The sequence below is a fragment of the Glycine soja genome, chromosome 8 (assembly GCF_004193775.1).
Source record: "Glycine soja cultivar W05 chromosome 8, ASM419377v2, whole genome shotgun sequence".
Lineage (NCBI taxonomy): Eukaryota > Viridiplantae > Streptophyta > Magnoliopsida > Fabales > Fabaceae > Glycine > Glycine soja.
This window is the reverse complement of record NC_041009.1, coordinates 21729690-21746847: the sequence shown is the minus strand read 5'-3', so window position 1 is coordinate 21746847 and position 17158 is coordinate 21729690.

Here is a 17158-nt window from a genome sequence, read left to right as displayed (position 1 = left end):
GTATAAAAACTAATGTTTTAGAATAATTTTAGTTATGTGTTACGGGTGGTGGCACTATTGAGCTATCTGTGTTTTCGTATAAAGCCCAAAACGAACCACATACAAACATGTGGGAAAAAAAACATAATAGAAATAGTAGTAGGCATATCAAAACAAAATCAGACAAAGCTGACACATGTTTTCAGTATTTCAGTCCAAAGGAAACCGAAAAAGGTAAACAGATAACGAATACATAACCGGGAAAAAAAAAGCAAATGCAATAGAAACTAAAATTTCACAAACCAAGCCGAAAGGTGAAAAATAGTCAACGGAGTGAGGACAAGAGAGGTGGAGGTACGGGATGTGAATGTCAAAACAATGACAATATGGGAAAAGAAGAAATGGAAAAAAAAAAGAAGTAAATGCAACACAAACCAATTTATTATGGAATAATATAATTTAAACTTAAATGATCATTTTGTTTCATCATTTAGTCTATAAAAATAACCTTTTCTTATCCTAAATAATTTTTAATCTAATTTAGAAGCCAATATTGAGTTATTGCTTTTTTCGTATAAATACCAACAAAAGGCATGGCCTTCAACGTAATTTGGAAGCCAAAGTTCACAAAATCAATATAAATACCAAAAGACAAACAGAGCGCTGAGCAAAATTAAGAGAACGTAAATATTGTTAATATTAAAATAGCAATGGTGCAACTATAGTGAAGAAATTATCTGGTAGTAGGAGGAAACAAAAACCACAAAATATTCAACCTTTTTAAAAATAAATATGAATATAAAAGTACTTATTTGTCGAAGTCAAAGTCGGTGTCGCTGTTGTCCCATTCAATAGTTTTCCTGATGAGTAGTTCCCATGCATGCTCGTGAAAACGGTAGTAGAAAGCTACCTCATCTCCGGGTGTCAAATTTTTTTCATGAATCAAGTTGAACCATGGTTCTGTAATAGCTGGCATGTCATTGTGGATGTTGAGTGGTCATTGGGTGGATTTTGGAAGTCCATGGTGGATGGTAATACTTTTTTTTGAGCCATAGACAAATTTCTAGTGGAGAGCCTGTGTGATGCACGGGTCGGTATTTTACTCTAAGTGGCATAAATACTATTAGTTAGGGTCCTGTTTGTATATAATATAAAGATTGTTTGTAAAAAGAGTTGATTGTGTCAGAAACATTTTGAAATTGTTTTAAATTATATAAAACAAACATAGGAAATAAAATATAAAATATTGCAGGTTTGCAGTGTAATTTCTATTTTAGATGTATTTTATGGTGAAGAGGGACTAAATTTGTATAATTAGTGGGCACATGTGACTTTTATCTCCTAAACCAAATTAACCAACCCTTTTTTACGACGTTGAGTTTCAATCAGCCCAAAAAATTTGGAAGCCAAAGTTCACAAAATAAATATAAATATGTGGACATAGATCGAATAGCTACAGAGGCAAACACATAAATTATATATATTAATGTGGTACAACAGTTATAAATTACTAATATAGCAGATTGAATTAAATAGACTCATTTCATTCAAATTGAAACCATGAAATCTCAAAATTGAGTGATACATTTGTTAACAATGTCATATGAGAAAACAAAATCTGAAAGCCAAAATTTATGTGTAACGGATGTCAACTGCATCAGAAATATACTCGATGCGCAAAATGCTTAACTGTGGCTCTACCAATAATATTCATGTTGAAAATAAAATAAAAATAACATGTGCGTACAATAGTGATTGTATTGTGAGAAGTCAGAAAACAAAATAAAAATGTTTTTATGAACCAATACTCATGTAAGAAAACACATACACACAAAGGTCAGCAGAACAAAAAAAAACCACAAAATTAAAAATTGAATGACAATACCCAGAATGCAAAAGCCAAGAGAACAGATGCAAGGCCAATTTTTGATGGGTGTAGTAAAAAAGAAGAAAACGAAAGGAACAAAAGGATGGGTGAAAATGAAAATGGCAATACAAAAAAAATAAATGTTGTTTCAGTTAAATGAGAGGAGAGGGGGAAAACATAAAAGACAAAAAGATAGATAAATCAAAGTACATAAACTAAAGCTAATAGTCCCAATTCTTTCTCCGGCGGATGACAATTTCCCATATTTTATCAATGGTCCTATAATAGAAGGAGACTTCATCACCGTGGGAGAAATCATTATCTGCAAGGAATTGATACCATGGTTGTACAACATATTTGCGGCCAACTCCACCATCAACCACGACAACATTCCACTGTAATGGAGGTCCAAATCTTCAGAGAATGGTCATGTGTTGACCGCAGGCATTTACATGTGTCATGGTACAGTTGAGGAGTCTCTGCATGGGAAAAAAACAACATGATATATAAGCTTGAATTAATAAGCAACATTGAAGAGGTTTTCATTGTTACCAGTGGTCCTGGTGCACCAAACATTGATTGTGTGATTTCAACTGTCCAAATATGTTGTCTTGACATAACTTCTGGCCTTCCACAAGTCTGGCATTCCAGTGAAGGAATGAAATAAAGATCAAACATGGATTTGTTGTTGCATGCCAAGAATTTAATAATCACAGATTCAAAAATTGATAAATCTTTTCTGAATTCTTTCAGCCCTTCCGCAAAGTAGACTTTTGCCTGATGCTGCCTAAGCCTGATTTGGTATATTGTTCCATCATATCTAAAGTTGACAAACTTAGGGTATTCTGGTGCCCATTGTCGGTGGTAAAAAGAGGGCACTTCTATAATGTCCTGCAAATAATCATAGCAAGAAAGCAAATATGAAACTATATGAAGAATAAAAACAATTAATATGTAACATTACCATATCATTGTGTAATACTGCAGTGAACTGTAGGATTAATGGAATTGTGTGAATTGGATATTGAATCTGCAGTGAGAGGAAATGCAAAAAATGAAAATCAAGTATGGTACTGAAATAGGAAAGTGTAAAATATCTGGAGAATGACAACAACATAATAAAATGAATGAATAGGACTATCAGTGTTTTGTGGTTTGCTCTAGAATTACAATGTGCGACTATTGTTGAAGATGAGATATCAATATAGGCCCAAATTCCAAAGTTTAGCAGCATAAATTGCTATCCAGAAACAATTGAGGTAAAGAATAAGCATAAAAAAAGGGATTGTAACGTGCAAAGTCATGAAGAAATAGAGGAAATATCAATCCTACCAGTAGAATATTATATTTAATTGCTATCTATCAGTGGTATATTCCAAATAAACAGAGCAAATAACAATGGAAATTGTGTATTTGTTGTCTGCTGGTAAAAAATGAAGAAAATAATGTTTACAACAATTGACAATATTAATGAGTAAAAATATATCCGTGTATGCATTCAAAACATAGAGGAAGAAAGAAGGTTTTGTTTCATAGCTAGATCATGATTAGAATAGCAGGAGACAAAGAAAACCTAGGTATGACAAAGGTCACGCATTTTTTCAGTATTTCGGTCGAAAGCAATATACATAAAAACCAAATAAAAAATAAAACGATTACATGCAAAGGAAACCAAAAGCTAAGCGAGTAGGAACAAAACAAAAACCCATCAACAAAAACCCAAACTGAAAAAGGAAAACAGAGAATGAGTAATGTTCAAAGTAATTTGAAAAAGTAAGCGAGTAATTGGTTTTACATTCACCTTGCTTGTTGTTGATGATGAATCAAAACTGGTACTTGTCTTGGTTGTGTCAGTCGATAACTCTGAAGCCATTCTGCGAGCCGTTTCAGTATTTTTTGTTAAAGGAATGAACATTGAATATTTGTTGAAGAAGTGGTATGTGGAGAATAAATGTTGCAGTGACACAATGGTTGGTGAAAATGTGTAAGTGGCGGAATACAAAGGGGTTAGAGAATTGTCGAGCATTCAATTCAATATGCCAAGATTGGAGGTGGAGAGTCATGTGAATCATTGTGAATGTATCTGTGGTGGCGTACACAGCCAAGGTGTTTTTTTTATTTTTGTTTACTGAATGTCCACAACCAATATTGATATTTATAAAAATGCAGGGAAACAAATATATGAGCAAAAAATAATCAGCATGTATATAATATGACAGGTATGCACAAATAAAAATATGAGAAGAAGGTATATAAAATAATATTTGTGAAAACTCAGAAAACAAAATAAAGGGAGAACACCTGAAAAAAAATTAAAGATTTTGTCTTGGGAAAAATCATAAAACCCAAAACTTTTTGATGAAGATGAAAAAATTTAACCATAAACCAAAAAATCAAAGAAAATAAACTTGCACCGGTGGAGTTCCTAGATAAAAACCACACCTGTAGTTTGTTATTCCACCAATTGTGAATGCAATAGAGGCTTACAAAAAACATTACATATAGGTAAAAAAAAGTATGATTTTAAGATAGCTATGGAATTTGAGATAAAAATTACATGTACCTAATCTAATCATCATTTATTATTTATTACTTCTCTATTTGTTTACCCCGTTGAATATTTGAATCTTTTATTATCAACCCCTTTAAAAATTTGATATGACAACATTTACAATTATTGTATTTTTGCTTTATTTTTATTAAGTTAACGTTATAGAAGAATTGTTTAATAAAAAGGATATTAATATAATCAAAATAAGAGTAATAAAAAAGGAAAATGATAACTAATAAGATATTAATATAATCAAAATAAGAGTAATAAAAAAGGAAAATGGTAATTAATAAGTATAGAAAAGAAAAGAGGAGAAGATTTGTGAATAGTAATAGGGGAAGAGAGAGAAGAAGGTAGTGACAGAGACAAAAGAAAAAAAAGAAAAGAAAAGAAAGAGTGAAAGCGTAATTTCATGAGAGGGAGAAAGAGAAGAGAAACGAAAACGTAAAAGGAGGGATTTTTTTATAATAAATAAATTTTTTTAAATAATTTTGCAACAACTGACACTAAGGAAGAGAGAAGTGGTATGCTAAAACACAAAGCTTCAGAATTGAGGAGGGAAAAGGATAAAAATATCAATCATATTCTTAGCCAGTTAAAATAAAGAACATAGTTTAATGTTTTTTTAAAAATCTGATGGAACACATCACTTAATTATTAACTTTTCTTATATATGTATGAATTTATATTTATATAAAATATTAAATTAGGAGAAGTTACTTTTTTCGTATTTAAAAAATGAAATATATATATATATATATATATATATATATATATTCAATCATTTGTCTTACGTAAAAGGCATAATTTAAATTTAAATTTTATAATGTTGAATGAAATAAAATTAATAGAATGAGAATTCAGTAAAAAAATCTTTAATATTATTAATAATATTTAATGCCCGTTTTAATTATGGCCCGTATAAAATTGAAGTTATATTTCACATATTTTCCGTATTTTTAATTTATCATAAAATGGAAAGGGATGTAAAAGAATAATGAGATGGATTTTTTTGTAAAAGAATAAAGGAGGAAAAACAAAAGCAGAGAAGAAAAAAGGAGAAGTTGAGGAAGAGAAGAAAGGGGAAACTGAATATTGATAGAGAAGAAAAGGAAGAAGTTAAGGAAGAGAAAGAGGCGGGGGGGGGGGGAGAGAATCTGAACGGATGCGAGAGAAATGAGACAAGAAAGTTCTGGAATTAAGGAGAATTAAATGGTGCGGTGAAATCCGACAATTAGAAAGTGACATGTGGCTTGGTGGTTGTAAAAATAAATAAATAAATTTAAAAAAGAGAGGAATTGCAACAACTGGCACAAAGAAGAGAGAAGGAGCCTTCTAAACACAAACCTTCAAAAGGATGAAGCCTTGCAAAGAAGGTAGAGGGTTTATAATTTTTATATTATTAAGGATTATTTGATAATAAATTTTTTTTAAAAAAAAATTACAACAACTGACACTAAGGAAGAGAGAAGTGTTATGCTAAAACACAAAGCTTTAGAATTGAGGAGGGAAAATAATAAAAATATCAACCATATTTTTAGTCAGTTAAAATAAAGAACATAGTTTAATGTTTTTTAAAAATATGATGGAACACATAACTTAATTATTAACTTTTCTTATATATGTATGAATTTATATTTATATAAAATATTAAATTAGGAGAAGTTACTTTTTTCGTATTTTAAAAATGAAATATATATATATATATATATATAATTTTTTTTAAAATCATCTGTCTTACGTAAAAGGCATAATTTAAATTTTAATTTTATAATGTTGAATGAAATAAAATTAATAGAATGAGAATTCATTAAAAAAATCTTTAATGTTATTAATAATATTTAATGCCCGTTTTAATTATGGCCCGTATAAAATTGAAGTTATATTTCACATATTTTCCGTATTTTAAATTTATCATAAAATGAAAAGGGATGTAAAAAAATAATGAAATGGATTTTTTTGTAGAAGAATAAAGGAGGAGAAACAAAAGCGGAGAAGAAAAAAGGAAGAGAAGGGGGGGGGGAGAGAATTTGGACGAATGCAAGAGAAATAGAATAGAGAGAAGAAGGTTCTGGAATTAAGGAGAATTAAATGGTGCGGTGAAATTCGGCAATTAGAAAGTAACATGTGGCTTGGTGGTTGTAGAAATAAATAAATAATAAATTAATTAATTTAAAAAAGGGAGGAATTGTAACAACTGGCACAAAGAAGTTATAAATTTTATATTATTTGTAATTTTTTATCATTAACTATCACGAAAATTGTAAGGTTTAATTATAACATAAAGGTGGATAATGTCTTGCACAAATTAAGAACATATGTTCCGGAAGAGTCGAAAACAAATAACAAAAAAATTAGAATATTTCAGTTGTCTTTTAAGCAATTAAGTAATATGTTTGTAGAATAATCTAACTATATATACATAGGTTCATAGACACAGTGTTTGAAATATAAATTTATGGTTTTTTTAATTTTTTTAAAATTCACACTTTTTGTTTAATCTCTAATTTTTGTTATATTTTATTTCCTTTTTTTCACTTTGTAACCAACAAATTCATTTTTCAATAGTACCTTAAATGAATATATTAAATTAAGAATTCAATATAATAAAAAAAAAGAAATAAAACATTTAAAAATGTGAGCAAAATTATAAAGGAAAATAAAATTAAATGTATTTAGGATAAAAAGCCAAATGTGAATATTAAACAAAGTAAGGAGATTGAAATGACATTTAAGCCAAATAACTAACTACAAAAAATTTGAATTCAAATTAAAAACATGATAATAGCAACAAAAAGAGGCACGCCCGCATAAGAGCATATTTGAACAAAATATTTAAAAATGATTGTTAAGTATCTTTTAATGGTTTTTTATAAATTTTTCTAACTTTGTGTTTGATTTGTAGTTGTATAAAATATATATACTTTAAAATATGAATTTGATTGATTCAAAAATATATTGTGATTCAATTTTGATTGTTTAAAAAAATTTGATTGATTCCAGATAATTTATAATTAATCAAAATAATTTTTAAAAGGGAACATGATATGTGATAACCACATGTTTTAATTTTGATTGATTCCAAATAATAAATAATAAATACAATTATTTTTTTTTTGTATTCATAGTAACATATCATTATATTGAATTTGATTATATAATAAATCAAATGTAATAATGAATGCAATGAAACTCATTATTTTTAAGATGCTGAATAATTGTATGTTAGATGATTTGATTCAATAACAATTAAAATAATTATAAAAAATTCAATCAAAATAATATGTTTACTATTACTATTAGTACCAACATTGAATAAATTAAATAAATATTAATTGATTACATGCTAATAATTGAATAAATAAATTAATAATATTAGTTAAAGTATTATATATTAACCTTAATGATATCATAATTCAAATTAAAAATTTGAAATTTTAAAATTTTGCATGATGAGTTTCAATTTTATAGAGACATTAAACATAAAATGTAGAGAAAAAATCTTTAAAATTGCAAGCAATGCATGTCAGAAAACCATCAATTTGCGAGCTCTTTTTACTTCCAAAATCCCGAAATTGCTATAAATTAAAATAGAGAAAGAACAAAATGTGATAAACAAAATACTCTTTACTATATGTGCCTCTCCTTCATAAATCGGATTTATAATACTGGAATCAATTTTTATAACTTCGTTATAATCAAAACAAAAATATCATATCATACTTTTAATGGAAAAAAAATTCATACGAAAGTGAAATGAATAAAATTACTAATATTAAATAACTCAGTGTAACTAATATAAACAAAAGTGTTTTCAATTTACGTTTTTCAGCAAATTGTAAACAATAAAATGCATTATTCGGAATATTTAAAATTAATTGTTAAGAACCTCCTAATTAAGAATATATGTTTAGTAATTTGAAAAGCATGATTATTTTCAAATACGAACGGAATAATTAAAATTGATTTGTGAAGCACCTATTAATGGACAGATATGTTAAATTTGCCTAATATTTTGTGTAAATTTTGAATTCATAAAACATCATTTTAAATATAATTGATTGTTAAGTTCCTACTAATTAAGAATAACTGAATGCCAAAATAAGTTTTAAAGATTAATAGTGTAATATTTAAGATTGATTGCTAAGTACAAAGGTTACATTCAAAGCTAATATTTACTTATATTAAAAATATATCTTCCCTGAACAGTGGTCATTAAGTATTAACTATTTTTGTTAAAATATAAGAGATGAATATAACCATTTACCAAAAAAAAATGAAAAGGTCCAGTACAGGACTGAAAGGGGCAAATAAATACCATTTTATGGGTAACCAAGTAATACCACAGTACGATTTTCGGGAAGAGAATATGTAGTATTTTTTGTTCGAGTGTTTGACGTCATTACTGTTTATCACCTGTGTGAACGGAATTTATTAATTCAATTGTTCACAATGTGTAGAAGTTATTTTTTATTATAAAATTATATATTTTTTTTAATTTTTGTAAGATTTGAATAAGGAAGAGTCAAAAGGATTTTACATACCAGGACCCATTTTTCTTTACACTTACGATTTTTGAAACATCTAGGAGTCCATCATAATCGATCATTTACCAAACAAAAGTGATTGCAAAACAACTCCAAACTTCACCAGGAGAAATATTAATCTTCACCCTTGTGACACTTTTAAAATTAGAATCAAGTTTCCCCTTCAAGCCAAGCAAAAAAGAAAAGCAATCCACAATATTATCAAATAACATAAAGAATCAGCTTCTTCTCATCACAGCCTTACAAAAAATACAAATAGCTACCAATACATTTCACCTGAACTTTATTCATTCATTCATATTCATATTAGTAAAAAGTAAAAAATCCATCATCCCTTACAATAAAAAGCAGAAGGGAATACAACTATCACAGAACTAAACTACTTTACTTAAACAACCTCTTTTGAATCCTGACTATAGAAAATCAAAATCAAAACCTGATATAAAAAAAAGAACCAAATCAAAATTTCACAGGTTTTCTAGGAACACAGATGCAATCAGCAATCCTCCTGCAAGCTTGGCATAGTACTTAAAACAACCAACAACATCATCCTACACGATAAATGATAAAATCAGAGATAAAAATAAGGAAGAAAAGCTAATGGTATCATCACTTGTTGTTTTGGGAAAATTAAATGTAACCACTCACCAGGTCTGCCAGTGCTCCATTTTTTCTCTCTGTTATCTGGGATAAAGAGAAGCACATTAAGGTGTCCACACATAGTAAAAGGTCAGAAAGCATAAAGGGAAAAATGTATACAAAAGGTATATAAAAGGGAAGACATATAGTAAAAGAAAGAAGGTACCGTTGTACTCATGTAGAAAACAAAATAAAGGCAGAACACCCCAAAAAATTTAAGCTTTTATGTTTACGAACCTGTACTCATGAAGTTTTTGAGATAAAAATCACAACTTTAATGTGTTCTTCCACCTTCTCTGCATACAACATGCCAAAAAATATATTGAACCATTACACAATCAAAAAAGGACGAAAACACAAAAAGCTAAGCATAGGAAGCAATGAGCACGTTGGAGAAGGCTGAGGAACACAAAAAAATGTAAACTTTTATATCATGAGAAGTCAGAAAACAAAATAAAGGCAGAACACCCAAAAAAAATTAAGCTTTTGTGTTTACGAACCTGTACTCTTGGATTTTTTGAGATAAAAATCGCAGCTTTAATGTGTTATTCCACCTTCTCTGCATAAATAAACACACGTCTTCTACCATTGTAGTTCAAGAGGGAAAAAGAGAAGAACAAAAGAAAAAGAAGAATAAGAAGTGAGAGTGAGAGAAAGGGGTCAGCGCACAAATGAAAAAAAAATAAAATAAAGGCAGAACACCTAAAAAAATTTAAACTTTTATGTTTACGAACCTGTAGTCATGGAGTTTTTGAGATGAAAATGGCAGCTTTAATGTGTTCTTCCACCTTGTCTGCATACAACATGCCAAAAAATATATCGAATCATTACACAACCAAAAAAGGATGAAAACACAAAAAGCTGAGCATAGGAAGCAATGAGCACATTGGAGAAGGCTGAGGAACACAAAAAAATGTAAACTTTTATATCGTGAGAAGTCAGAAAACAAAATAAAGGCAGAACACAAAAAAAAATTTAAGCTTTTGTGTTTACGAAGCTGTACTCGTGGATTTTTTGAGATAAAAATCACAGCTCTAATGTGTTCTTCCACCTTCTCTACATAAATAAACACACGTCTTCTACCATTGTAGTTCAAGAGGGAAAAAGAGAAGAACAAAAGAAGAAGAAGAAAAAGTGAGAAGTGAGAGAAAGGGGTCAGCGCACAAATGAAAAAAAAAACAAAATAAAGGCAGAACACCCAAAAAAATTTAAGCTTTTGTGTTTACGAACCTGTACTCTTGGATTTTTTGAGATAAAAATCGCAGCTTTAATGTGTTCTTCCACCTTCTCTGCATAAATAAACACACTACTTCTACCATTGTAGTTCAAGAGGGAAGAAGAAGAAGAAGAAGAAGAAGAAGTGAAAAGTGAGATAAAGGGGTCAAGGCACAAATGGAAAAAAAAACCATACGCGTTTGACGGTAAAAAGGAGCAATAAGGAAGTAGAAAAGAATTAACTTGTAGAGGAAACACACGCCCTCCACCATTGTAGTTCAAGAGAGAGTAAGAAAAGAATAGAGGAAGAAGAAGAAATGAGGAATGAGAGAAAGGGATCAGAAGACAATGGGAATGGGAAATGGTGAACGGAGTGAGAATGGAAATAGAATGGGAAAGGGCAGTACACATGGACTGAAGTGAACAATCAGCAAAGAAGCATAAAAGAGGGTTTTTTATTGGACAGGTGGTAACACACGGACTGAAGAGCAAAGAAGCATAAAAGAGGGTTTATTATTGGACATGTGGCAACACACGACAATGAGCAAAGAAGAAGGATAAAACACGGCAATGAGCAAAGGACAGAGCTTCGGTAGTCAGGGCCTTGCTTGTATAAATAGATAGATAGTAATAGTATATATGTTTATTAATTAGTTGCATAAAATAGTAATAATAAAAAATTTCAATATGAAAAGAAAACAAGGTTAAAATGTACTTTAAGTTGTTTATGGTTTTTGTTTAAATTTAATTTGGTCTTTTAACTTTAAAAAAATCAATTTGGTTATTCTTACTTTTAAACTTGTGTAAATTTGGTTCTTCCAATGGTTTTTATTTTATTTTAGAATATAATTTTTTTTTATTGATCTGAGACATGAAACTTATTTTATTAGATTCACTCATGAAAACTGTAAAATTCAATTGATATTCAAATAAAAAAAGATCATAAATATGATAAAAATTATACAAAAATAAGTCTCATAGACAACAAAAATAATAATTTTATTTTTTCTTCAGTTTTAATACACTCTGAAATGGAGTGTATTTCTACAATTTTTCTTTTCACTTCATTAAGGACATTCATTTGAAGAAAAAGATGTTGGAAATGGAAAGAAATTAAATTGATATATGACCCACTTCTTACACTTAAATTTAATTTAAAACTTTCATCTCAATTTACTTTCTTTTTACTTTACCAAACAAATTCAAAATAACACAGTCCTTTCATCATTTTAATAATAGAATAAGAGGAAGATTCTTGTATATCCGAATGGCACAATAAAAAAATTGTCTCTTTCCATTTTATATTAGGATATATTTTTGGAAATGTATATATAAAAAAAATTATATACAAATACGTATAAATAATGCAGCATAAACAAAATGGAAAATTATATATATATATATATATATATATATATATATATATATATATATATATATATATCCCCAATGTTAGTTGATACATCATACATGCATAGTGAGGATTTTTTATCATAAAATGATAAAAGAATCATACTTATAATTTGTTATAAATAATAAATATTTATTAAAAGTATTGATAGAAGGTTGAAAACAGTAAAATGTCTAAATATCGTTACTCAACCAAAAATAACTCAAGATATTTCTGTCATGGCTAAAATTTCCACACATAGGACATTGACTTGTCGTAGCCTGTCCAATGAAAAATCAAAAACTAAAAGCAAGGGTAGACTCGGTAGGGCAAATTTCCCCATCTGGGGTAGTTTTAGAAACTATTTCCCCAGATGGGGTGGTTTCTAAAATAATTGCAGCATGGGGCAGTTTTTTACGTGCATGCAAGACCCAAACCGCCATTGGCAATGGCGATTTGGTGTCAGTGAGCAACCCGCCACACCCAGTGGCGATATGAGCCTAATTCGCTAGCTGTAATGGCGATTTGCAGAAGCCATTGGGAACCGCCAGTCAAACTGGCGAGTTCCAACAGCTGAGGGTGCACCAGTAGCCTGCCATGGCAGTGAAGGGCAGAGCGCGTCAGTCAAGGCCAAATCGCCAATGGTAATGGCGATTTGCCTTGCCCATGGATCGCCAACATGGCTGGCGGGTTGCTCCTGAATATAGCTTCTTCCATTATAAAAAGCTCAGTCCGAGAGTGCACCAGCTACGCTTCCTTCGTGCCTTTGCTTCCATTGGCCCTTCCATTGCTTTGCTTCCATTGCTGTGCTATTTTCTTCATAAGTTTCTCAGTGCGTTTTTGTTATTTTGGTAAGTGATTCTTAAGTTTATAACTTTAGTTGATAGGTAAATGTCAATATTATTTAAGTTAGGTTTTAAAAATAATATATTATTAGTTATGTTATATATATTTAGATATATGTTAGGTTAGTTATAGTTAAATTGATATATATTATTTTCTTTAATTATAGTGGTATATTATGATTTAAGTTAGGTTCTTATGATTTGCACGTTATATATATAGATATATGTTAGGTTAATTATGTTACAAATTTGAGTTGGTATATTATGATTTGTAGGTTAGTTGTATTGGATTTATTAATATGATTTTGTTAACATTTTTAAAATTTGAATGTTATTATTTGTGATAAAATGATTTTTAGGTTAATTTTAGTTATTATGTTATTATTATTTGGTTTAGATTTATTAGGTTTGTATGATATTATTTGTATTTTATATATGATATTTTTAGGTTTAGTTAGAATGTGAATATTATTTAATTGACTTACTTATAGTTTTTATTGAAATATATGATATTTTATTAATTATATATATATATATATATATACATTTTATTAATTATATATATATATATATATGTATATATATATATATATATACACGTTCTTTAAATTATTTATTCCATGAAATTTTTTTGATTTAATACCATTTTTTTGTGTATAATATTTTTGATTTAATTTAAATTTTAATAATTAGAAAAAAAATATGGTCATTTAATTAAATTTATGTACGTATTTTAATATTTAATTTTGTTATGTATAGAGTATTTTACTTAGTAAATTAAGTTTTTTTGTGTAAAATTTATGTACGTGTAACAATTTTTAATTTTATTATGTATTTTAATTTGGTCATTTATTTAAATTTTTGTAGCTATTTAATTTTTAATTTTGTTATTTGTAGACTATTTTAGGTAGTATTTTAAGTTTATTTGTGTACAATTTATGTACGTGTTTAAATTTTTAATTTTGTTATGTATTTGAATTTGGTAATTTATTTAAATTTGTGTAGGTATGTAATTTTTAATTTTTGTATTTGTAGACTATTTTAGGTAGTATTTTATGTTTTTTTGTGTTAAATTTTTGTACGTGTTCCAAATCTATGTATTTTAATTTGGTCATTTATTTTAATTTGTGTAGCTATTAAATTTGTAATTTTGTTATATGTAGATTATTTTAGAACATTTATTTAAATTTGTGTAGCTATTAAATTTGTTAATTTTTTTAATGTAAAATTTTTGTTGTCAATTTTTTGTATTATATTTAACTTTACAGCATCAATGGCATCTTCATCATCATCTTCATCTAGTATACACATTAAGTCTGGTCCAATAGAAGGAGACGTCTTATGGCTGCAACCTAAACATGTTTCCGAACATGTTTGGAATGGAGAAGCAGACAGAAAACTACATATCAGACGAGCCGTACCCATGTATCAAGGACAAGAAGAAATACCAGAGGAAATTATTCCTCTGCTTCGCCAATCAGGATTCTATTGGATAATGAAAATGGGGTACCTGAAAATTAATTCTTCATTAATTACAGCCTTTATTGAAAGATGGAGGCCCGAGACACACACGTTTCACTTGAGATGCGGAGAGGCTACGATTACTCTTCAAGATGTGTCAGTGTTGTTAGGTCTTCATACTGAGGGGGCACCATTAATTGGTCAGACTAATCTTGATTGGGCTGAATTGTGTGAAGAATTATTGGGAGTTAGACCACAGGAAGGTGAACTTCAAGGTAGTGTGGTCAAATTAAGTTGGCTGGCTCACCATTTTTCAGAAATAAATATCCATGATGGTAACGTAGAACAATTACAAAGGTTTACCCGTGCATGGATCCTCAGATTTATAGGAGGAGTTCTATTTGTTGACAAAAGCAGCAGTAAAGTTTCCCTAAGGTACCTCCAATTTTTACGGGACTTTGAACAGTGCAGCGCGTATGCATGGGGACCTGCCGTGCTTGCTTATTTATACAGAGAGATGTGCAGCGCCACCGATTACAAAATAAAATCAATCGGAGGTATGTGCATCTTAATCCAATTGTGGGCATGGGAACGCTGCACGACTTTGGCTCCAAAGAGAACTCCTTCTATAATAGAAAACAAACCACTCGGACACAGGTTAGTTGCTTTGAAAAAAAAATCATTTGAAAATAATCAATAATGTAACGCGTCCGCACTAATTATTTCATATTTTTTTTGTAGGTGACTGCGACGTGGAAACCAACATATTGGCAATGATGATCTAATAGTTTTCCGTCGCAAATTGGATATCATGAAACGACATGAGGTAACAAGATCATCATATATTCGTTAAATAATAAATAAAATGTCATGGTTTAAGATAAATTAACAATTGTGTTATTGTATGCAGTTTCTGTGGGAGCCTTACACAGCAACTGTTATGTCGATGTTGCCTCCCATTTGTTTGGTTGGTAGTATGTCGTGGTGCGCAGTGGTGCCACTCATTTGTTTCCATGTTGTAGAGTGGCACCAACCGGATAGAGTGTTGCGACAATTTGGAATGCAACAACCTATTCCGGAGTCTCCTTCGCAACCATGGAATGTCCACGGGCTAACACTGAAAGGCAAAATGGATGAAAATTGGTTCCAGCTGTTGGCCCCATTTATCAGTCAGTGGAATAATCGAGCTGAGTTTAGGGTCGACGTTTATGCTCGACAAGAGGGCCTATTGAGTTTTAACTCGGATTACATGGTGTGGTATAGGCGCAAAACAAAAATGTTTATCGACCCAAACAATGCAAACACGGCTACATTGGTATTTATTTCTTTTTAATTATTTAACTTCAATTTACTTTTTAAAGCATCGACATTAATTTCCTTACCCTAATAATTGCAGGGTGAAGTTACCGAGACATTGCAATATATGGTGTCACCCCAAGGGCGAAACACATGGACAGTTGATGATCTCGTGCCATATATGGAAAAGTTAGCGATTTTATCCCAAAAGCAAGAGAGGATCACTGAGCCTGTGGCACATGGTCCAGCATCAGAGCGTCGATTTTCCCCACAAGAGTTTCACATGCTTCAGTCAAGTGTTGAAACTCGAGGTTTTGACAGACGAAGGGAGATTGTTCAAGCGGAAGATTTTTCCCAACATATGGAGCAGCGTGGCCATGGAATGTATTACACGCCACCAACATTTGCTCAGTATCCTTCGCAGATGTATCAGTATCCTTTCGAGGGCCATGACACTGATATGTCTGCAAGCGAACATTCATTTGGTGGTGTTGCCGAAACACAGCCTCATTTTTCATGGCCGACCATGACCCCTTCGCAGCAACATGATGCCCCAATGGCAACACCTAATGCCCCATTAGGTCAGCAATGGGATGTACCTGGAACAATCCCTCCTATGGGTGATTTATTAGGTGTTGATTTGCGTCACGAGTTTTCTGCAGAGGCTGAGGAACAAGGGCGGAGACAGCGCGCAAGAAGAAATCCGGATCGTCAAGCCCGAAGGTGGGATCGACCATGTGGCACATCCTCGCGCCATCACGAACACCATGATGACTGATTTTGATGTCTCTATTTGAAATTTGTTTTGTATCTTTGAAATTTGAATTTCAGACTTAATTTATGGTATCTCATTGTGCTTGTTATTGAATTTGTTATGGAATTGCGTTTTTTTATCACCATTTGTTATTGAATTACCATCGCGGACACCATAATGACCATTTTGATGTCACGCATCAAACTAGAATAATAAATAAAGTCATAAAGAAAAAGTTAAGTACACAAATCAAATAAGTAACGATAGTAATCATAATGACTATTTTTATGTCGCGCATCAAAGTAAGTATATGGGTTAGGTTTAGGGTTAGTGGTTTATTTTTAGGGTTAGTGGTTAGTGTTTACGGTTAGTGGTTTATTTTTAGGGTTAGTAGTTAGGGTTTAGGGTTAGTGGTTTATTTTAAGGGTTAGTGGTTTATTTTTAGGGTTAGTGGTTAGGGTTTAGGGTTAGTGGTTTATTTTTAGGGTTAGTAGTTAGGGTTTAGTGTTAGTGGTTTATTTTAAGGGTTAGTGGTTAGGGTTAGTTGTTTATTTTAAGGGTTAGTGGTTTATTTTTAGGGTTAGTTGTTTATTTTAAGGGTTAGTGGTTTATTT